The following is a 24298-nucleotide window of genomic DNA, read 5'->3' as shown; positions in this document are numbered from 1 at the left end:
TGTTGCACAGATTGTCAATGAAAGAGATAGAAGCACTTTAATGAAAGACAGAGGGTTTAGCTGGTGTTGAAAACAGTGCTGATATGCTACTCCGCATTGGGAAGGGGTTTCCGGGGAGAAAGAGTAAAAGAGAAGGGTTCATAAATTAGTAACGTAAAACAATCACGAATAAAAAGACGCGGTCAGTGTATAGGGGTGAACATTCAACGAGGGAGAATACGGCGAAGTTTTAACGTTTTTGAGCAAGTGCAATGTCCCGCAAATGGGCAGTGCGCACAGAATACACATCAATGGGATGCAAGAAGTTTTTTTTGTTTTTTTAGGTTTGTCTATTAGTCGAATGTCCTGCAGATAATGCTGGGGGACTTAACTAAAGCGCAGTTCATCGTTACGTTATGACATTCGCATTGGTTTCCTCCGCTCGCGCATTGTCTCCTCCATCTGCGGTTCTCGAGACGGGCGCCCCTCGCGTCTCGCAGAGAACAGCGCTAGCGACGTCGGCGCTCGTGAGCCGTGACCGGCGAAGGCAGCAGCCCTAATTACGGCGCTCATCAACGCGTGCCTCGACGCGGGCCGCTGTCTGTGAAGGATCGCTCCGCTCGGGTGCGCGCCGCTAGTCGCCGTAATGGGAGACGGATTCCTTCGAGGAAGAGCGGGAGTCTCCGCTACGACACGTGTATATGCCTCCGGACGCAGCGCTTTATAGTTATCTTCTCGGCGCCTGGCTCCGAGGGAGGATCGCTTCGAATCGTGCGCTTTCGGCGGCTGATTGCGCGCTCCGGGGGTCGATCGGTTAAAATCGTCTCGCTCTTCCCCAGTGCACTCCCCGAGTTTAAGCGGGGTTTCGTTTAATGAGCCATTGAACGTTGATTGGGCCGGGGGTAACTACGCGAATCGCTGTTCCTTCCGCTCTAATGCGCTGGATAAAGAACGAGCGGTGCACTGCCGCGAAAGAAAAGAAAAGAATAAACGGCGAAGGAACTTTGTTGTTCCTATAGTTTAACTATTACCCTGAGAAATGAAAAATACTAGCGCTTTCTTAGCTTTTATTTCTTTAAACAATAGCTAATGAGCCATGTTCGCGATTACCGCGGCCAGGCGGCAGTCTATTCACTGAGGACAATTCCGACGGGTGTCAGCGGTAGTCGCCCCACTTGTTGAAATGTGGCTGTGCACGGATGTAGCTCGGTTAGCAGCTACGAAGGAGGCTGGCTTTTATAACGGTTATTTAATTCTGTACCAGTTGCGAAACATCGAATAAAAATTCGACCCGGACCTGCGGCTGCAGTTTGCGGAGCCTATTAGATTGTGCCACCGCGTTTACTAGCTTATGTGCCAGCCAGCTGTTGGTGCATTCCTGCGACTCTTCTTTTTTCACCACTCCACTGTGCTGAACAGCTTTGGGCAGTTCATCTTAAAGGGACATTGAGGCTAAATTCAACTCTGTCGATAGATTACCGCGTTCTAGTCACAAGGAGATAACTCTCACCGGAAACAGACCTTTTGTGAGATAGAAAAGACCAGAAAACGAAGTGTCGCCATCATCGGCTGATTCTGCAAGTAAACTGCTCTGCGTTGACACAGTTTCTGGGGCGCGGATCCGAGAGGCTAGGCTACAATGCCAATGTCTTCAAACAGTGATCACGGAGTCCTTTTCCGTGTAGACATCGCAGGTTTGACTCAAGTGGCGGGCAAAGTTTTAATTGCAATTGCCTCAGCAATAAATGCGTTCCTTGCTGCCGGAAGAACGTTTGCGTACTAAGAAGCCGCAGAATCAATTCAAACATTGGATGGAGTTGTCCTCAATGTTTATTTAGTGCTGCAAGGGACGAGAAAATTCGCTAACCTCCAACTTTTGGCCCAGTCAGAGCCATGGATATTGGTACATATGAGGCAGTTGTAAGGTCAGGAAAGGTTTTGTCTCGTACCGCATAATTAATGGAAACTGCGCTCGAAGTGCTCATGGAACAAACATAGGCAGTAAAACACAAACGTCTTTCGTGCGTCACTTAAGCGCACTCTTTGTTCGTTCCCTGCATCATTTGAGTGCAGTTCTGCGTTCGCTTCCCGTGTAATTAAGCGCGGTTTCTATAAATTATGCGCGATGCCGGCACCCCTCCTTACCATTGTTCTCACGTTGATTTCGCTTCGCTTTGTCCCGATGTCCATGCATCGTGTCATTAGAGCGCAGTTCCCATTAAATAGTTCTGTTTTCACACTGGCGCGCGTCAGTGACGTCGAAGCTCAACGAAGACTAAACAGCCAACGATTTCCTTCAACCAGGCTCAACAGACTGCCGCCCGCTGCGCTGTCTTGTTCATACTTTTGGAGATGCCATAGTAAGGTGGGGGCAGCCTTATGTATCAATCAATCAATCAATCAATCAATCAATCAATCAATCAATCAATCAATCAATCAATCAATCAATCAATCAATCAATCAATCGATCGATCGATCGATCGATCGATCGATCGATCTATCCCCAAATCAAATTAGCGAATTGGGCCTAACGTTTCCCGCTGGCCCTCGATATGTGGTGCTGAGCACCCGAAAGTATACTACGTACACTCTTGCCCCGCTGAACTCCTTAAATTCAGCTGTGCTCATGAACACAGCAAGCAAAGACGTTACATCTTTCTTACACTGGCGGAAAAATGGTTCAACATTGTTTACGGTCATGTGAACGAAAGGCACCCAATTAAATCATTCTGCTTATATTTTCGTGTTTCTAGTCTTACGCTACCACTGTAACAGTTCTTATGCGTACGAGAAGATTTCTGCTGGTGTGTGATGCAGCTGTTTTCTCTCCGTGTAACTGTGTCAGCGCGTTTCCTGCCTTTCAGACATTTCACCCGCGTTTTCATTCACTTACACATAGTGGGGGCATCGTTTCAGCCCGAGGCAGCACCCACATATCCCCAACGTGGAAATATCCGTTGCCAAATGCTTGAGAGACCGGCAGCCACTGGTCACAATCATGATGCCTGCAGAGCTAGGAGTTGCTGCGCGGATTTTAACTTCTCTGCAACAGTAGTTCACCCACTTCGCGCGACGTGCAAAGGCGCGTTCCCGGGCACTGAAGTGTCCAGACTCCTCGTTAGCCTAAATAATTCCACCAGGTTAGGAGTGTATACCTCGCTCATAAGCGACCGACCGGCCGTCGCCTGCTGGGCCGCGCCTGCGCTTTGGCAGCTTAAGAACAAGAATTGTACCCTCTTCAAACCCCGCGTGCACATTATTAGGGGTCCGACTTTTCGCCTTTTATTTTTCGCAATTTCGGCGGACTTTTTTCGGTGTTTATGCGGTTAAAACCCCACAAACTTTAGGTGATCGCCCACTTGGTGTGGTATAGAGTTGAGGGGAAGTGCGAGGGCTATTGCGAAGGGAAGAAGGAGTGCTTGTGGTGGGGGTTCGGGAAGGAGTTCGCTTGGAGCTGCCGCCACGCCGTATCGTCCGCTCTGTATAGAGGTGGATGGGTGGTAGAAGGGAAGCGTTTCTCGTTGGAGTCTGTACTATTCGAGGATGTGCGAGTATGCGTGACTAGCGTCGTTGAGGTGTGTGTATGCGTGAGTGGCTCTGTCCCTATAGTGCGTCGTTGAGGTGTGACCGCGCCCGTCTCCTGGCCTGTATTAAGGGAGTAATTACTCATTGACATCCACCCGAGCGCAGCCATACGGCTTCAAAAGAAAGCTAACAGCTCTGTCAGAAACTTCGCACTTAAAGAAAAATTCGATCTGGTCCGAGGTTTGAACCCGGGTCCAATTTTTCTTTAACTGCGAAGTTTCTGAGAAAGCTGTTAGGACCTTTGCAGCCGTATGGCTGCGCTCGGGTGGATGTCAATGAGTAATTACTCCCTCACTACAAATCTACTCCACCTTGGGGGATTCCCCTAAACATTTGATCTCCTGGCCTGTAAGTTCTCGAGCGAGGGCGACAACTATACCAGGTGTTTACCTGAAACACCTGGTTTGGCTGGTGCATGTCGCTCAAAGGGTCAAAGTTTCAGTGAGAGCGAACGACGGCCCTTAACCCTTCAGTGCCCAATGTCGCGAACTCGCGACGTACCGTTTGCACGCGGTGTACTATAGCTCATCCCTGCATGGAGTTAGGATACAAAATTTGATGTCAACAGTCGGCGCGTGTAATCAGAGAGGGGGAGGGGGGGGGGGGGGGGTGTACGGCTTCCAGGCAGCGTCCGACAATCATTCGTCTCTCATCTTCTGGCAAACATTGCGGAGAAATTAGGAATACATCTGTTGGGTTAAAACTCTGTTCGCTGTCTGGACCTTCAAGCTGATTCCTTCGAGATGGTCTTTAACAAAACTCGGAAAAGCTTCGCAAAATGGACCAAGTGTTAATTGTTGCTAAGTGGCGACTTACGATTTCTTAGATTTTAACGACGCTAACAAAATTTTCGTACTAGCTTTTCAATGTGGGTACATAAGCCAGCATAATGAGGAGTTATTACCTTTTTTGTTTGATTCTTGCATAATTTCTGCAGTAAACTGTCCACTGCCTCGTGTGGAAGGCGGGGATACGTGTCATTTCAGCATTTCTCACGTGCCACTGCTGTTGCCAAAGTCGTGGAAGTGACGTGGTTATTTGTACTTGACGCTGGCGAAAGCGCTTTGCAACAAAAGGTCTGGCCTTGCTGTGGGTGCGCCGGCGACCTTTTCAACGACCTAGCGGCTCTCCAGCGGAGTCATGTTTTAGAGGGGGGGAGGGAGATCGATAGGTCTGGACCGGGCGCCTTTTAAGATTAATCCGTGTGGCTATGCGGACATAAATGCGCACGACACAGCTGAAAGCACGAAGAAGTAGTACACAGAAACATAGAAGTAGTACATAGTAGTACATAGACCGAGTGCAGAAAAAAAAAGCGTCGCCAGAAGTTGATGACTGCTAGAAATAACGGAGAAATGTCTCATTTCATCGACAGCTATTCATCACGAGGCTATGGTAATTTAGCTTCACGACATGGGCTTCTGCGTTTACGAAATTCGCAGAAGCGGCCTCGTAAGAACGATCATAATGACAAATTTATGCAGAAAAAAGGGGGAGAGGGGGTGGTAGGGGGACAACGATGAATACCGACCTCGCGGTTGAGAGCCCCCTAAAGAGCGCCTGCGAAGCTCAGTGCGCAGCGCGGCGAAATATCGGGGCCTTCCAGGTTGCTGAGAATCCCTGGATGGATGACCTCGTTGTAATTCGACGCACGCACTCTCCGTCGGGTATTATAGTTGCTGGCTATAGTCGTATACGACTCAAGTCCGCAGGGAAGCTCCGTCCGCATTCAGGACCACCGAACGGAATTCCTCCGTGATAAAAAGTAGACCGTTGTTAAATCTTTTTCTGTTACCAAACAAAAACCGAATCACGGGACAAACTTATAAGCTCAATGATTTTGGTGCCTCTAGCTTGTTTGATACAGTCAAACATTAAAAAAACTGATTTCATTCACTGTTGTGATTGGTCCGCGTAGTAATACAGGACGCCGCGGACCGCGGACCGCGTACCGCTGTTACCAAGTGCTATACTTTTTTTTTTTTTTTTAAATTGTAACCTACTTTAAAGCGCTCCTCTGGTGCACTCTAGTAAAGCTTTCTTTTATTATTATTCGAACGCTAGCTTTTTCTTTTTATGTGAAGGCTTATCATATGCACAAATTTGTACTATACCTGTACTCTCGGGGACAAAATATGGACCGCGGGCTCCGTAAACGAAGCCGACAGCCCTATTATTAGCACGTGTCTGGAGATCTCACTTGCGGAGGTGAGTAACAGTATTTTGACTTTGACCTCCACAAATGTAGTCTCCAGCCGGCTGCTAATAAAAACTACAGATAATTTTGCTACGCTCGAATCAGTGCGAAAGCGCAGATCTTTGCTGCGTAGAAGAAGGATGAACATGCAGGGCCGCGGGACGGAGAGCTCGCGCTAGGCGAACAGGCAATGCGAAGAGACAACGGACGATTTTGCATGGTGTTGGTACCCATCGGATGGCTTGGTCCGAAACCCTTTTCCCGAGCACCAGAGCCGAGCACCAGGACGGGGGAAATCTTGTGCCCTTTAGAAAACCGGGGGGATCGAACCCAGCACCACCCGAATGCAAGGCGGATGCTCTACAACAAGGCCACGCTTAGAGCTATTGGCTTCGTTTACGGAGCATCTGGTCCAGAGACTTTTGTCCCCGACTATGTATTCAAAGTATCCGTGGAGGCTGTTTTCATACATGACCTGGGCGGGCTCCAGCTCTATACTGCTTAGCCAAATTCTCATTTGGCAGGTCAGAACAATGGATGAGAAGCAAGAAAGCTCGGCGACTCCGTAAACTAAAAGGACGAGCCGTGCGTTTGTGTTTTGTGCAGGAGTGTTGAGAAAAGCCGTTCAGGACAGTTAGTTCGGCGAGTAGGTTTTTGATCGTAAAGAGATAGTGCTTGTAAAGCGCAACCAGACAAAGCGCGAAAGAAGAATCGGAACAGCAGGCAACGTTGTGTTCAGTGTTTTAGTGAGAGACTCGCCACCAGCAGTGGGCATCCATGTGCAAACAGCAACTTTGTTGTGTTACTCTGAGGCAGGCACGCATCCAAGGTCCACGCAATTAAGAGGAGAATACGGACTGCCTGATCTGAAGAGTGAACCACCTTCCAGTCGGCCGGCAGTGTGGACTGATCTATGCACTGGAGGAAAAGGTGCGGTAAAAATGTGGCTAGCTTTCATGTTATATACAGGGTGATCCGTACTTATCTCTCCGGGTTGTAAAAAATTCTCCTGCGCAACCTACTAGACTATTTGGGCTCAAGAACAGGCCGCAGAGTTGCTTATGATAGTCTGCGTTTTTCGATAAGTAATTTAACATCAGAACTTTCCTTGACTGCCCGGAATCGGTGAAAAACTGGAGTCATCTGCGCGCAGAATTTTCATCAAGACGAGCGGGATAGCCGATTTGGGAGGCTGTGCCTTCTGGCGAACTACGAGGCAACCAATATCACTGCTTGAAGCTGGGGTAGGTCTCGCCGTACCCCAGATGGCGCAGCCTGTTAAATCTGCTGCTCCGCTCGCCTAGACGAAAATTCTCCGTGCAGAGGACTCCAGTTTTTCGGCCATTCCGAACAATTCAGGCAAGTTCCGGTGTTCAAAATTATGTACTGAAAAACGCAGACTATCATAAGCTACCCCATGGTCTGTTCTTGGGCCCAAAGAGCAAGTAGTTTGCGCAGGATAATTTTTTGCAACCCAGACAGATAAATACGGACACCCTGTATATTGTTTCGTCTGGCATGTTGCAGGTAACACGGAACGCGATAGTGTGGCAGACTAGCGTTTGAGACCGGGACGTAAGGACATAAGAGCGTTTGACTCATGCGCATGCACTGCGAAGCATGCTATGTTCCTGACGCACGCGGTCGCGTTGCTTCGTTTTGCGTAAGCTACAACTGGCTACACTAAAACGGTCTACTTTAACATATGCGGGCATAATAATTTTATATTCGCTTTCTGACTCAACGACGTAAGTTCCGGCTTTCCAGCGATATTTTTTTTTTTACTTTCTAGACGCCTTGAAATGCATGGGAAGGCTTCCTGGTTTTTTGACGGCATTTCGACACGTCTGAAAAAAAAAAGTTAAAAAGTCGGAACTATATAACTTCGAAGAATCAGAAGTACAAAGCGGCGCTACCCACAGATGTTGGTGCTTGGAAATCCAGCGCATATGAGGGGGGATATTGCATAAATGAGAGTGCGCCGCTATGGAGCGGTAAATGGGAGCACTTATACAGACCGCTGGAACGAAATCCTTGCGAAACACGGATAGAGAGAAAGAAAGATGAAGGGTGGGGGGGGGGGGGGGGGGGGGGGAGATGGAAGCCATCAGGGATGGCGCCGGCTGGTGCTCTGCAAACTAAAGATAGGCGCATAAGGATAGATGCCGCGTGTGCTGATATGGCGCATTTATAGTTCTTTTTGCCTAGCCTCGTGGTCTTTTTCTCTGCCTTTTTTTTTTCTGCCTTTCGCATCGGCAAAACATCTGAATCGTGGCATCAGGTGGCCGTGATTCGGTACTGAAAAGGAGCGGTACTCTTGCTGCGTGGGTGTACACTCCGGAAAAGATTTTTTTTTTTTTTTTTCCTGGCTGCATGGTTTGCTGTCGCGTGTACGAAGGTAAGCCCACAGATCTCACGTTGGCAGAAACCGCGGGTGCGTGGCTTTCCACGAAACATTGCGTAGGAAGCAAATACATTAAGATGAAAAAGGGGAAATGAGCAAGCTGGCAGTTGCCACCCGAAGAGATTCATCGCCTATCTGCCGCATATATAGGAGAGCGGAGAGAAGGGATTGAGTTGAGGGAGTAATTACACCTTAACATCAACCTGCGCGCCGCCATACGGACACCGAAGAAAGCTTATGCAGCTTTCTCAGATACTTCGCAGTTGAAATACTCTTCCGTTTTCGGGGCTCGAACCGGAAGCACCGCCTGTCCGGGGCAGTTGCTCCATCAACAAAGCGAAACAGGACGTTGAGAGTTCGCAGTGCCAGGCCGAATCGATCAGCAACTCGAAGCAAGAATCGCGTTAGTCCATTGTACTTATTCCGATCCCCCATGATAGAGTAGGTTCCAATTAAGGGAGTGATTAGTCATTAGCATCCACATGAGCGCAGCCATATGCGGCTACAAAGGACACCCGGCTTGTTCAGCTTGCTCAGAAACGTCGCTTCGCTTACGCGGATTGTAATGAGTAATTACTCTCTTAATTGAAATTTGCTCCCCTTTGGGGTGATCTCCCAGAATACATTAGACGAAGAGAAAGGATGGAGACACAATGAGAAGAAGAAATAAAACGCTACGCGACGACACTCTCTGACATACATATGGATGCATATGGCATAGCGCCCTTGGCAGCTATGGCAGCTATGCCAAAGGGTTCCATGGACAACGTGTTTGGTCTGCTCAAAGTACGATCTAAGAACCATTTTTTCTAAGCTATTCAACGCATAGACACCATGCACCAGGCAAGGGGAAAAGCTTACACCCGGTGGTAAACCAATTGATGTACCAGGCGATACAGGGGATCGAACCTCGGCACCTCCCACGCACGAGGCGCATGCTCAAATTATTCGGCCACCACTGAGGTCACCATTGAATCGTTCCTGAATCCCGAGAATCCTGCATAAAAAAAAAATGAAAATCGTTGCTAAAGGCGCGCCGAGAGCAGGCGAGCGTGCGCTTAAATTGGACCTGCTTGCGCGCCTATTCCTTTTGGAAAGCTCGATTTCAACGAATATCGAGCCGCGGCCGGCCGCCCAGCTGGGCTGCCGTCACGCTCGGCCACCAGTGTTCGAAGAGGCCAACAAAGCGATATCTCCGTAAAAATGTTGGCTGCCCTCGGCCCGAGCTTGCATGCGGAGCTATAGTCCGAGAGAAGAGGCACGGAAGGCTCGCGCTTTTTATCATGCTGAGGCCACGAGACCCATTTTCTTTGCGCGGTACGCGGATTCGCCTGCGCCGAGCACATGTGGGGCTGACAGGACAGCCCGGCATAGTACACAAACAACGGGGTCGCAACTGTATCCGGGCGCCCCCCCCCCCCCCCCCCCCCCCTCCCGCATCTAGTGAGCAAAAAACAAACAAAAAGAAAGGTAGGAAAGAAAAGGGTTGGTTCAGCTCATAAACTCTGCCAAGGCGCATACTCTCAATTGCGATCCGCCTCCCTGAGGGCGCACACCGGATCGGCTGCCGGCGCCGTTAGCGAACCGCGTCACCGTCGGGACTGGAGCTGGCGTAAGTGGCTCTCGAGCTGTGCACTGTTGCGTCGCGTGCAACGACGGGCATTGTGCGTGACCGCTGCTGTTTTGTGGATTACAGGTGGGTTACTCGCGTGGGTCAGAGTAAATTACGCGTTCCCATGACGAGGTTCCCGCGCTTGCTTGCCGCAGTCCAAAATCTACTTGTCAAGAGAGAGGGTGAAAGAAAGAAATTAAAGTCAGGGAGGTCGGTTTAGGTTTAGGTTAGGTTAGGTTAGGTTAGGTTAGGTTAGGTTAGGTTAGGTTAGGCTAGGTTAGGTTAGGTTAGGTTAGGTTAGGTTAGGTTAGGTTAGGTTAGGTTAGGTTAGGTTAGGTTAGGTTAGGTTGGGCTCGATTGTGTTAGAAGCAAAAGGTGCGGTATCTGCTTCACTGGGCTGACGCCTGCACCGCACCTTCAGGGTAAGGATGAAGGGCGCGAAACGGGAGAGGAGTAAATGAGAAAGAATAGCAAGCACGGTCTAGGGCTTGCGGGGTTGTGTCCGACCTACTTGGATTCTGGGCCGTAGTGTCGAACTTCACCACACACCTGCACGATGCGAACTACCCTGCTACCGCAGGGAAGTCAGCTCAGGATGATACCCCACTCGGGAGGCAATGAAAGAAGCCATTAAAATAGGGATAGTAGTAGCAGCTATAAAAGACATGTCCTTTTAGAGCCCAATAAGAAAGGGTGTCAGGCAGGGAGACATGATCTCGCTATTCACCGCCTGTTTACATGACGTGTTCAGAGGCCTGGAAGGGGAACACTTGTGAATTATAGTTAATGGAGGCTGCCTCCGCAATCTGCGATTCGCTGTTTGCATCGCTTTGCTAAGCCAATCAGGGGACGAAATGCAAAGCAAGTTGAATGATTTGGACAGGTAGAGCAGGACGGCGGGTCCAGAAATTAATATACAGCAAGCAAAAGTGATGATTAAGAGTCTCGGAAGAGAACAGCAGTTTACGATTGATAGCGAGGCGCTGGAAGTGGTAACGAAATACGTCTGATCAGGCAGTGCAAGCAGTGCTAAAACGGGGGCTAGTTGGTTTTGCATCGTGTTAAACGCGCTACTTTTCAACACCATCACACGAAAAAACACGCACGAACGGAGAAGCGCAGGTCGACGAATTAGGGCAGGTAATGGCCACAGTTCCGGATCATGAGAGTGAAATAACTAGAAGAATAAAAATGGGGTGGAGCGCATAGGGCAGGTTCTCTCGAATCATGAATGGCAGTTTACCAATATCCCTCAAGAGAAAAGTATATACAGCAGCTGTCTCTTACCAGTACTCACAGAAGGGTTGAAATGCGGGCCAGTTGGTTTTTCCCAGTGCATTGCGGAAACAGTTCATCGCAATCCCTCTCTTTACAATCTTAGAGTGCGCAGAACCGAAAGGTAACAAAGCTTTCTTGCTTCTAGGCGAGAACATCCAGCATAAATGGCCATCGTCAAGGAATGTTAGTTGCAGTTCTAGGAACCTGATAGAATGATTGCTAGGGAGTTCATGAGTAAAATTAATAGTGCGTGAAGAAGCTTTAAAAGCAGTCAAAACATCGTCTACTGTACTCACCTCTGGACAGAAACGTGGAGGCTAGCGAAAAGGGTTCAAATTAAATTGAGGACAACGCAACGAGATATGGAAAGAAAAATTATAGGTGTAACGTTAAGGGACGGGAAGACGGCAGAGTGGATGAGGGAACAAAGGCAGTTTACTGACATCCTAGTCGACATCAAGAGCAAGAAATGGGCTTGGGCGGGGCATGTAATTCGAAGGCAAGATAACCAATGGTCGTTAAAGACAATGGATTGGATTTACAAGAGACAGCAAGTGTAGCAGGGCGCGGCAGCGATTTAGGTGGGCGGATGAGATAGAGAAGTCTGCTGGGGTACGGTGGCCGCACCTGGCGCAGAACAGGGTTAACTGGAGAGATATGGGAGAGGCCTTTGTCTTGCGGTGGGTGTAGTCAGGCTGATGATGATGATGAATATGATGAAAGACGTAAACAGGGAAATAACTTTTAGCCACAGTATTGCCATGGGGCACGACCGAGGCCACGGTTCTACCGGCGGGCTATCTGTCATATTGCGATGCGATACCGGTTTGTCGCCTATCCCATGCAAATAGCCATTCCCAATCCTTACCACACGCTTGTTGGTTGCGGCACCTTGTCGAGCACAACTTGCCTCGGCCTTGCGTCCCAAAACCGTAGCATGTACGCCTTCGGTCATGATGGCCACAATAACTTGTTTGGTTTCATTCTTCGTTGCTGTTGTGATGTAATGCACCGCGAATGGCTGCAGCTCATATCTGGAACCTTTTGCGCCAAGCCTCTTGGCGTCGTCTCAGCCTGGCATGAAAAATGAATGCGGAGAGTTATTTTCGAAATTCACGCCTCATCGTTTTAAGGCGGAGCTCCGATAAGTGTGCGTCTTCGTTGCTCGCTTTACAAGTGTGAACGCTTTTATTCTGAACTTTTTGTAGTTTTTGCATAAAAAACCGAGCATGGTCAATGGCCGTCCTGAAAACAGTGTTGGGACGCGATGTGTGCATGCGAGGACGCAAGAAATTTTGGCTGTTTCGACGAGTTACGTGCACCGGAGAGGTTGCTTTGCCTGCAAGCTTCTCGAAAGCGCATATATTTTGGCGCGATGTCGGCAAAATTTGTTGGGTCACAGCGCCGATGGTAACCGCGTTTTCAAAAAATACTAAAAACTGATGTGGATATTGCTTACAGTGGGCTACACGCCTGTCAATAATTAAAGAGCCTAACAGTAATAGTTAAAAAGTTAACTATTGTATATTAGTTAACCAGCCTGCTAGTTTGCACGTCTTTTCTGTATTATGATAAATTATGTTGTCTGAAGGGGAGGAAGAACAGCGACTTCTGGTCGCCCAGGCGGTCGACATGCTCGGCCTGTAAATTATGGCCGAATAAAGGTCTTGTACTACTACTACTACTACTACTACTACTACTACTACTACTACTACTATGTCGTCTCAGGTGAAATATCCTGTATAATGCGGTGCTACTTCCCTTTTATATTATTATTATTATTATTATTATTATTATTATTATTATTATTATTATTATTATTATTATTATTATTATTATTAGCTTAATCCCTTTTTACTCCCATATAGGCGTATTTGTGGTGTAGTGATGTGATCTCGACCGCACAGCGGGCCGTACATAAAGTCGCTGGTGTGGAAAAGGCGACGCAGAGTAACTCAAAAAGGGCCACTTTTTCCACCTGCAGCGGAGGTGAGATCGACAAGCACGCTTGGTGTGGCACAGCCATGCCATGCACGTCTCAACGGAATGGAAGCTGTTTCGATATACATCGGCCGCTTACGCCGGTGTTATACACACTCCGCCGGTTCTCGCGAACCTGCCCACTGTCGTCAGGGGATGTGCGGGCAGGGCCACTATTATTTCTGCTGCCTTTTTTAGCTTTCTTACGTACGTTTTCATAGCAGCCTGTTATGCGTTAGTGATACAGGCTGGGGCTTATTCTCTTTCATTTCTTTTTTTCTAGGACAACTGCACATTAGCGAATGTTTAGAGCACCTGGTTCTCTTTGATGAACGGAAGTTAAGGCTGGCACTATACAGCAACATCTGTGTCATACATAGTGTTCCCACGGGATCTCACCGAACATTCGGTAGGTCTTGATTCGGCTGCTTATCGAATTTTGTAAACGATGCCGATCTACTCGACAAGTGGGGTCGCTCAATATTACTTGGCATCGCTGTGGGACGGTCCTGCGCGTATGGGTGCAAAGCAGGCTTTAAGCCTTGATTTCCACCGTTGCTTCTCGCTTGTGTCGTTCTTGGTCCGTCTGCCACGCCTGGCGCGTTTAAATAACGATGAGATTTAGACGTGGCCGGCTGTTTCCGCCGTGGGAACTCGACCCACTCGAGCGGAGCGATTGCTGGCATTGCTTTCTAAAGGAGGAAGTCCTGCCGGTGCCCTCTCCTCCTGTGACTCGGTTTCAGGAGGAGAATGACCTCTTTACACCCCAACATCCTAAGCCCTATACATTTACGTCGACACGCGCAGAGTGAATAGAGTTGCTCTGCGCAAGAAGCCTTTAGCCCGCGCTGCGGGAGAGACTCGAAGAGACGCCCGCGCCGGTCGCGAACAGCTCCCGTTGACCTTTGCGTCAGCCATCCATCACGCCTCGTCCAACATCTGTGACGACGCGTGCACAGTCACTCATAAGTTAGCGGCAGTTGGACGACGCTGACGCGCGCCGACCATGCGTCGGTATCGAGCCACGTCGCTTTGTCATTGGGCACTTATGCGCCCGACCGGACCCGACCGCAACCCGGAATGGATGAAGCACGAAAGGAGTTGCGTTTGGCTCACTTAAAATTAACGAACACAGGGTAAAAAGAGCAACAACACTATGGTGAAAAAACAGCAGTGCTTATAAAAACCAGATTATGTCGTACGCGAACGTGAATCACTACGGGCCCGCAGTCGTGGGCTGAGAGTTATAAAATAGATAAATCCATAAAACGGCGCCGCATTGTGGATGTATAGAAACAGGCGCTTCGGGAACAAAGCCGATTGTGTGGTTTTCTTTTCGTTGTTCTTCGCGGCGTTTAATGTAAATGCGATGGAAAGAAAGTTATTCTGCTCTCCTACTCTTCTCCGGCGCGAATATCGGGCCCGCTCTCTGGATCTCTCTCTCTCTCTTTTCCCTCCACTCCAAACGCCTTTGGATTGCGCGCAGCATTCGCTGCACGCATCCAAAGGGCGCCGCCAGCTGCGTGGTTTGGTGGGAGGGGGGGGAAAGGGGATGGAGGCGTCGTCGTCGTGTAGCTGCTGTGGAGAACGGACGGCTGCAGCGGCCACCGTTCGTGCTATCGCGATGGACGGCCCTAATGGCGCACGCAGAGCGACGCGGGTGTAGCGGTCGCCCACGTCAACCGCGTTTGTGTGCACCGCTGGATAAAGCCGCCACCGCTCCTCCTGTGGCCGAACGAAGAGTCACAGAGCCGTTTGTCCTCCTCCACGACACCTGGCGGGGAGCGAGGCGAGAGTGATCGGGAGCGGGTTGTTCCGGCTGGAGACCGTCAAGAGAGCCGCCGTGCCCTGAGGCTAAGCTTCCTCTCGGCGTCACCACCACCCACGGTGAGATGGAGAGAAAAAAAAAGCCTGCGCCTTCTTTCCTGCTTTCTCAGCTTCTACTCTTCATCTCTGGAGGGAATTGGAGGGGAGGAAAGCATTCCTGGCCCATTTTTTTGATGTCCTGACGGAGAGGCTCTCCTTAACTGTGCTATGTAGGGCGTCCCGTAATTAGCTATTCTTCCCTATTCAACCTTTAACTCGAGGATCGATTGTGGCATAGCTTTAGGGCAACTGGCATGGCTCTATGCGTGCGGCGATGTGGAATGTCAATTTGTTTTCCTTTCCCTTCTCCAGAGAGCCAGCAATTGCGATGTGTCCTCCAGTGATCGTTTAGCGCAGTTCTGAACTGCGTTATGCAAGGCAGCGACAGAGGAAGGTAGGCTGTGGTAATGTTTCTTAACATCCTCGGGAGAACGTGGCCAGTAAAACTAGTGCGATCGGTGATGATGCTCTTGCGATTATTGATATATTTTAGAGGGGAGGAGGCGAGAGGATGAATGGGAAGGCAGGAAGAAGTTCGCGACTCCTCCTCCTCGCCACCCCGTTGCCGAGGGTGCACGCAATGCTCCTCATCTGATCTTGTCTCCCTCACCCTGGCGCGCCCCTGGCGACCGTCGCAGCTCAGAAAACAGTCTGCGGCCACGTCAGTGCCGGTGTCTTGTGTCCTCGAGCAACTCTAGCCAGAGGTACGGGGCTTGAAGAAGAGGCATTTTGTCTGTGAAACATAGCAAGCTCCAAATGCAGCGAGTCGTTTTCATATAACGCTGAACAGGGTTGGGAAGGGGGGGTTAACAGATGCAGAAACAAGGTGTGATCCTTTGTCAAAAAAAATCGACAGGAGATTAGGGTAGTCGGTAATGCGAAGTTTGAGAGCAGCTCTTCATACGCCACCTGTCACCGCTTGCAGGTGGCGCGTTATGCTGCAAGCCACTCTCCGTTTGTCCATTCCCCGCTGTTGCCCTGGCAGGTGGCGTTTCGCTGCAGCTACTACGTGCCACTGTTGTCAGATGGCGTGTTACGTCGACTGAGCTGATGACAACGACGCAGAATCCACGAAGGGACGCCCCCCCCCCCTCTTTCTCTCTCTCGCTCTCTCTGTTATCTACTTATGTTCATTATTTACCATACTACACAAGTAAAAATCGTATATATATATATATATATATATATATATATATATATATATATATATATATATATATATACCATACTACACAAGTAAAAATCGTGTATATATATATATATATATATATATATATATATATATATATATATATAGCACAAAAAGATAAACGTACCTGGTTGCTAGAGGTAAATAAAATGCGAAATTCCGAAACGCTTCATTTATGAGTCTTGAAAAAGGACAGGCTCTGTCCGAAACGTCGACTCCCAATAAACGTTTGCTTAAAAGAAGCGTTTCTCAATTTCGCATCTTATATGTGTGTGTGTGTGTGTGTGTGTGTGTGTGTGTGTGTGTGTGTGTGTGTGTGTGTGTGTGTGTGTGTGTGTGTGTGTGTGTGTGTGTGTGTGTGTGTGTGTGTGTGTGTGTGTGTGTGTGTGTGTGTGTGTGTGTGTGTGCTGGCATGCGCAATAAGTACAGGGATAACACGAGGACGAGTGTGTGTGTGTACACACACACACACTCGTCCTCGTGTTATCGAAACAACTAAATATCTTCGAATCGATGCCGATATGGGTGCAGCATTTTACTGACGGTGTTAAGTGGCGCTTGCAGTGAAGGCAACCAACGTTTCAAATGCACACCGCCGAACGTACTAATGTTCCCTTCCCTGCCCCCACCCTGAGCATTCATCCTTCCTCCAAATTCAGTTTTCCAATTGGCGGCTTCCCAAAGAGGTCTGGGAAGGAACGGCATCCACATAGCCGCGCGCGAGTATGTTTCTGTGGGTTTTCTTTTTATCACCACGCCGTAATTCAGTAAGCGCAGGTGCTTCGAGAGAACAAAAGCAGGGATGCTCGTTCCTCACAGCGGCCGCACGTCGTACGAATGCTGCTTCTTGCGGCAAGCTTTATCATTCCTCGAAACGTGGCGACAGGTGCGTTAGGGCAGCCCAATCTTTACTCTTGGTTCTCTCCAGAGGCTGTGTTTACAGCGTGGCCAGCGGTGTTTGAGGTATTGTGTGTGTTTGCATAAAATTTTTAGACACCAAAGCATGCGGAAATCCTCTGTGACACTTTATAGCAAATTCTAAAGGAGCGAGGCACTGAGGAGCAGGAGGCCCATTTCAAGCTGTCTGGAGAAAAGGACAACTAAGAATTTTAACAATCTCTTGTTCGAATAGTAGGCATGCGCAATAAGTACAGGCTTTAAATGATTGTTTTTGTAGAAAGGAGAAGTTAGACATAGTGGGCGTTGCTCGAACTCGTTCCATAAAGAGACGTGTTACTTTACTGCTACTTTGGTGCCTGCATCCAGTGTATTCATTGAAGGATGGATTAATTTTTGACGCATTGTTTTGTACGAACAGCACGCGCACTGCATGGATTGTTACTTGCATGGATTTTTACTTGCATATGGATTGTTACTTGCATGGGAACACCAATTAGGCATTCCGTTTTTTCTTCACAGGCTGGACTCAGGGAGCGTGATGAACAGTTAAGAGTAGCGAGATAAGCTTGTGGCAATGACTGGAACAGGCTATGTGACAGTACAATGCGTATTCATTTTCCAGAAAAGAACTGGATGGCCTCCTTGGCTAAATGCTACAAATAAGTTTGACGGGGCCCAAGAGACTATCACACGGCAAGAGCACAATAAAAAAGTGAAAGTTTAAAAAGAAGACAATGATGAAGACAAAAGGGAGAAATTAACTGCGATGATAAACAGCAATCCTATTGAAATCAAAATACCAGGCAATCAAGCGAAAACCATTTAAAGAAACGGAAAAGCATATAAGAAAACAAGCAATATTCATAGATCATAAATTCACAAAGTGAGAACGCAACTGTTTCCTGTTAAAGCCCTTATTGAGTATATATTGGTTTAGCATTGTTGGGAGGTTATTGGTCAGTGCCTGGCATTTATAAGAAATACGGAAATGAAGAACTGCCCAAGCATCAGTAATTCTAGTTTTTAATATTTACTCGCTCTAAAGATGCCATACACGTTGGAAGCATAACAACTTCCGTAGAGGAAAAGTAGACAGTGTAATAGCAGAAGTCATACTCCTTGTCTACATTTATGATATTAAACGATTTAAATGCATTCTTTGTAGCTTCTATAGGTTCAGTATTTGCAATGAAGCGGATAATTTTTTTTTTCGGTAAAACAAAGAGTTTATTTAAGTTATTTTTGTGGCTGTACACCACACTAGGCTACAATATCTTAGGTGCGAGTCATTCAGGTGCACCTTGTGAACAGCGAACCACGTATGCCGCGGTCGTCATTGCAACCGATCAAGAATTTCAAGCCTTAAGTGCCATTGCTCTGCACCGCCAAGCGGTGATTTAGTTTGACATCTCGAGGTATATGAGAGAGAATAACACCCACAAGAACACAAACAAACACACGCTGCGCCTGGATTCACCTCCGTACTAGGGCTTTCTTTCTTTGCTACCGGGTAGACCTAAATGAGAGGTTCCTTTACGTTTGCGGATAGGAAACGGACAAAGATGAAGAATAAGAGAAGGAGAGGCAAGACAAAGTATATAGCGTGGGCGCAGAGCATTGTATATACAAAGACACTACAAGGGGTCTTACAACATTTCGCAGTTCTCTGCGACGCTAATCGATGAGGCGTATACTTTCTGCAAGCTTTGCAAAGTGCTCCGCCTAAAGAGACAGGTGAGCCAGCTGTGCGGCCCGCAGAATGCCTTCGCTGCGATGTCGCGGGACCAGCACTCGTGCACGGCCACCTGCAGACAAGTTTTCCAAGAATCCCGACGATTGCGACGGTTATGGATCATAGCCGTAACGGATGAAAAAGAGCATAACAGACAGCGTGACAGAAGATATGGAGCACGCGTGGTTGTTAGATCAGGTTTCCTCCTGCACTGCAATCGATGCTGTGAAAAAAACAATGGTTCCTGTAGGTGGGCGTCGTACCGCAGGTATACATTGAAGACTGCACCGATGCCTCCTGCGCAGGTGCTTGCTTTTTTTCGCCTTGACAACGGAAGAAACGAAAATGCTCTTAACCCTTGAATGGCTAGGCAGTTAGTGTCCGGTAGTAAACACTATCAGTGTCTACTAGTACCTCGCCATTGCTGGCCACTACAGTGCAGTAACGTAATAAAAAAAAATAAAAGAGAGGTGAAACGCAAAAGTGCCCGTGTGCTGTGTGATTTCAGTGCACGTTAAAGATCCCTAAATGGTCAAAATTATTCCGGAGCCCTCCACTACGGCACCTGTTCCTTCCTTTCTTCTTTTACTCCCTCCTTTACACTTTCCCTTACGGCGCGGTGCGGCTGTACACCGAGACGTGAGACAGTTACTGCGCCATTTGCTTTCCTCAAAAAGCAATATTTTTTTTTTTTCAATCGTACTTGATACGTCGAGCCTTGCAGGGTCAAGATGGCTGACTTCCACCGTTGGCCTACTTATCCGGTGTCGAAGGCAGAAAGAAAGAGGTTCGCCCGCTCTTCCTTTTTGAGGTTGAGGCGCAATACTTATTTAGTTACAGGCGCGAAACACACGCAGGCACAGGGAAGGTATGCGGGACTGAGCGCCTCAGTCCCGGCTGTGTGTGGTCTGTGTGTGTGTGTGGTTCGCGCCTATAAATAAAGATGAACATTCACTAACTAGTCCAACAGGACGTTCTTTTAAGGCGCAGTACGCTCGTACTTTATATTCAAAAGGGCGACACCATAAACACACACTCGAAAAAAAAAATGCTCTTAGCTTTTCAGACAACCTCGGGTGAACTTGTGAGCGCGCATCCGTGTCTTCCACATGCGCAGTGCCTTTGAGAGGTTCTGAAAATATATAGAGGGAGTGTTGGTATCTTACGAGCGTCGACCTGAAACGTGGCGCATTTCAAACCGTTTACACGTCTTCAATGCACGGTTATTTCGTTCTGCCCAACTATTTACTGCAATCCCACTTACCTTGTTTTTGTCTCCTCTTCGCATACTTGACGAATGAATGAACCGAATCACAAGGGCTTCCTTTTTTCTTTCCTGTACGCGTTTTCTTCTCTGTATTCGTTTTTTAACTTCTCGCTGAATAGAGTTGTTCGAGGTAATGCATGTCGGCCGGCTTTGTGCTCTACTTTACGTCGGGCACCTGGTGACATGAATAATTGTCACCGTTCGCTTCACTGGTGTTCAGGCGTTTACGCTGTACTCTTGCTGTTGCACATTGCGATTCATTTTATTGAATACAATTTCTTTTTTGCTTAAAGGATGTCGTAACAGCTGTAGAGTGCAGCTTTTAAAATTGGGTTATCTTGCCAGTCGTATACATAGTTCAGACATATCTACGAATATCGTATGGTGAGTTATCTGAAATGATCAAGTAAAGTCACCAATTAGTCTGTGATAATATCTGTGTGATATGAATCACGCCCGAGGTCGCTCTGCTGCGATCCTCATTCGCGGACATTTCTTTCGTCTTCGGAACTTGTGCACCAGGGTGAGATAAGAGTTCGGAATACCTTACAACAGTGAAAACATAAGCAAAATCGACGAGTTGCAGTCAATAGACGGTTGTTTCTACACACCTAAGCGCATAGCAGTGACAGAATTAAAGAAGCAATTGGCATCACAGTTTCAGGTTCTTTTTTTTGGTGGAAAATGTGCGCAGGCCCTTGAAAATGACAGAACTGGAGTGGGTATGTTCGAGTGTGCTTCGAATAATGTGTGATGGCGTTGTTCACGTTTCCGCGTGCTGGGTCGTCAAAGGACAGTACACAGAACCGCCGAAAACCGTGCGCACTCACATCAAACGACCGAGCTCGGTAAGCATCGCTGTTTTGAGAGAACGCGTGACTTGTAAACTGTCATTTGATGTCACAGTGCGCGAAAACCTATACCGAAACTGTAAACAGCGATGTTAACCCGCGGGAAAGCGGGACGCTCGCCACTTTTGAGATAATTTAAAATCTATGACGTCGACGATGAAGCCTATTGTGCAATGGGTTTATAACAAAAAAAAAAAGAAATAGATCTGGTAAACAAGACCAAAGGATTGTCAATTTTCCAGGCTGCTTCGCAGAAAACAAGCTAGAGAAGCTTGCCAATCACTGTCTCTTGAGTTTCAACTCGTAAAGCTGCTCGTTTTTGCGCTTTTCTGCGCTCATAAATTTTATTAACTATGTGTTACTTTAAATATTATTATAGATTTATAATTGTTTGTGCGAATGAGGTCAGCGTTTCCCGCGCACTATCCTCTCTGAGCAATTAACCGCGCCCTTTTATCGCAGTTTCTTCGTGAGAAGTGCTTGGAAATCTTGTACTAAACATGAGGTCGCCGTGACACAATTCTTTTCGTTCGATTCTATCCTATACTTGCCATCCGCCCGTCTGTCTGAGTGATTCTAGCGACAGCGAGGGCATGGGGCTGTTAACGTGCAAAGAGTATCAGAATGCAATGCAATTCGAACGAGAATCTGATATCAACCTCCCCCATTTTCCATAAATATCGAAGCACCATATCTTCATGCACGCATTCCGTAATAAGGCTCGCAATTACCGAGTAGCGCTTCACATCAAACAGCGCCCTGTATATACCTATAGACCCTTCTAGTCCAGGCAGATCATGGATTTAGTATAGGCTTGGTGCGGGATAAAAATCTCGTTAGCGTGCAGACGTGCAAGTAACAGCGACCTCAATGTATATTTCCACAGCAAAACTCGTACACCAACGCCTGAATATGCCGGCGAACCACTGAGGCACCGGAGCAAACGGCGCTGTTCCGTGCGCGCCGATCCTTGGTGGACTATATTTCTTGGCTCCGGCGCAGTAAGAGTTGATTTCTTGAAAATAGCCAAAAAGGAAAAAAAGAATTGGTGTAGCGGGGCATCGGCAGCTTGGCGTCTGTGAACTCTTTTAATGCGGGGAGGGGGGCACTGCCTTCGCGACCGCTCTTGCCGCGCACCTTTCTTTCGCAACAGAGGCGTTGGCCGTTTCCTCGGCGCGTTTCGACAGCAGCCCATTGTCGGTGCGAGCTCATATTGCGCACTTGGCCATGCAGGTGCTTGAGAAGCTGTCCGGGCTTTGTTCCTTCGTTTCCTTCGCGTCGTTATTCTCGACCGACGTCATCGGCGATCATAGCCTTCTTCCTTCTCACTCACCCCTTTCCCCAGCATATAGAGCAGCAGCAGCAGGCTGAGGCTGATCTTTCTCGGTGTTTCTTCGTACACAAACTTCTCTCTCTCTCTTTCTTTCTCTTTTGTGAGCTTGCGCTTAGGCGTGTGCTTTCCGGCCCACTGCCTGATTCCTGCACACTGCCCGAGCTAAATCTATCTGCTCTGTAGCTGCGCCAGGGAACCCCTATACAACGGGAAACTCATGGCTGTTCTGATCCGCCAAGATTCTTGCGTAGAAAAAAAAAAAAAAGGTGTGCCACGCGTTGTACTAAGTTCGACAGTCTAACTGATCTGTACTGGTATCAGCGATGTTGTGATCGTTTCTGTCGCTGCTTGGATTGCCATTTTATTGCAGCTTTATTACGGATGCTGGTTCGCGTTTAGCGTCACTTCGCTACTTGTGTAGTGCACTTCCATACGACAGAAAAAACAAATAACGCTTTAAAGTTCGCGGTCACAGTACACGGGAGAATGCTTTACTCATGCTGCAAGTGGTGTAGTATACAGAGATCATATATTGAACATGGAACGCATTGTCCGGTTCCTGGTTACAGGCCGGGTTAAAACTCAACGCCCTTAAATTTGCGTCCTTCACGCGTCATCGTAACTTTCAGGTTCACCGGGTAAAACATCGTGCATGCCGTTGTTATTTCGTGAAGTAAAAACTTTTATTTCGCTAAATTCCTGAACTGGAATGCAGCAGTGCCCTTTTACACCTGCGCAGTAATAGCGCGTTGTCGGCTATGCTCTGTATATCTTCGCTAAGCGCTTTACACTGCCACACTCAAACAAGCGCCGCCGCGGTGGCTCAGTAGTTATGGTGCTCGGCTGCTGACCCGAAAGACGCGGGTTCGATCCCGGCCGCGGCGGTTGAATTTCGATGGAAAAGAAATTCTAGAGGCCCCGTGTGCTGTGCGATGTCAGTGCACGTTAAAGAACCCCTGGTGGTCGAAATTTCCGGATCCCTCCACTACGGCGTCGCTCATAGCCTTAGTCGCTTTGGGACGTTAAACCCCATAAACCAAACCAAACCAACTCAAACAAGCACGGGGAACAGTGGGCGCTCTCGCGACACTATTTTTTCGTCTCCGCAAAGAGACACAACGTCTTCGGTGGCAACTGCTTGTCAAGCGAAGTGCGGTACCATCGAGGTCGCCATCCACTCGCCAGGTTTTTATGTCCTACACCGCTTCAGTGCCCGTGGTTTCGAGAGCACAAACCAAGAAGCGCTCAGTGGATATCGGTCCTTGCTGGCCAAGACTATGCCTGTAGCGCCGACGGCAGCCGTGCAGGCGATCCGGGACTAGACAGGGTGACAGGAGAAAAATGGCAGCAGCCTAGATCTGCGTAGAGAGCATTGCAGTCGGAACAGGAGGGGCCAGAGTAATGTCGTGAAAGGAAGAGTGGGCTGGAGGTTTATGTTTTGCGGTATGCGGGGTTTAAAGGGACCCTGAGGGCAACTGCATCAAATTTTTGTTCTCAATAAAAGTCTATTCTATAGACGGCTATTTCTGGGTTATATTGACGTAAGTACGTCCGCCAGAACAAGATTCATTTATAGCTGAGAAAACTATATCTATAAATGTATCCGTTGCTCGATTCAAACTCTTGACGTCTACTATACCGAAAAGGATCCCGTCAAAACCGTTGTGACTGTATATGGCGGTCTACTTTCGTCTCTGAGATTCGCGTAAAAAACTGTCGATGCACGGCAGTTTGCTTGCAAAATTGGCAGATGATGGCGACACCTGTATTTAATATTTTTACTTTCCCTATGTATTAAAACTTTTTTTTTTTAGTGCAAGTAGCGTCTCAGTCGTTCGAATGCGGTAACCTATCTATATGGGCCCACTACAACTTGTGCTTAGTATCCGTCAAACGTTGTGCTATTACGGAAGCCGTAGTGGAGGGCTCCGGATTAATAAAATTTCCATGGTAGATGCATTCCGCATCCGTAGAAACGCGGCCACCGCGCTCGTGATTCGATCACGCGTGCTTAGGCTCAGCCGCCGAACACCAATACCGCATGAGGGTGGTTGTTTGGATTTCGCGAAGAATGTGTGCCTGGGTGATGCTGAGAAGAAGATGGAGACGCGGTTAAATTTTGATG

General features: G+C 48.1%; 1 protein-coding gene across 4 annotated transcripts in view; it reads left to right on the top strand.

Annotated features, from left to right (window-relative positions):
- LOC149364979 (solute carrier family 35 member G1-like) overlaps positions 1–24298 on the top strand; it is a 63505-nt gene that overhangs the window by 15183 nt on the left and 24024 nt on the right. Inside the window, exon 1 of one of the 4 annotated variants that reach the window (XM_089574986.1) lies at positions 9700–9777. The exons of 2 other annotated variants lie outside the window; for them this stretch is intronic. The gene's annotated coding sequence lies outside the window, so the exon portion shown is untranslated. Of the gene's footprint in view, positions 1–9699; positions 9778–14623; positions 14923–24298 lie in introns of those variants that run through there. One more of the 4 variants, XM_089574985.1, reaches the window with a different exon arrangement.

This window comes from Amblyomma mixtum, chromosome 2 (genome assembly GCF_055824585.1).
Source record: "Amblyomma mixtum isolate Tamu chromosome 2, ASM5582458v1, whole genome shotgun sequence".
In the NCBI taxonomy this organism is placed as follows: Eukaryota; Metazoa; Arthropoda; class Arachnida; order Ixodida; family Ixodidae; genus Amblyomma; species Amblyomma mixtum.
The sequence above is the reverse complement of the archived record's forward strand: the minus strand, read 5'-3'. Positions and strand labels throughout refer to the sequence as shown.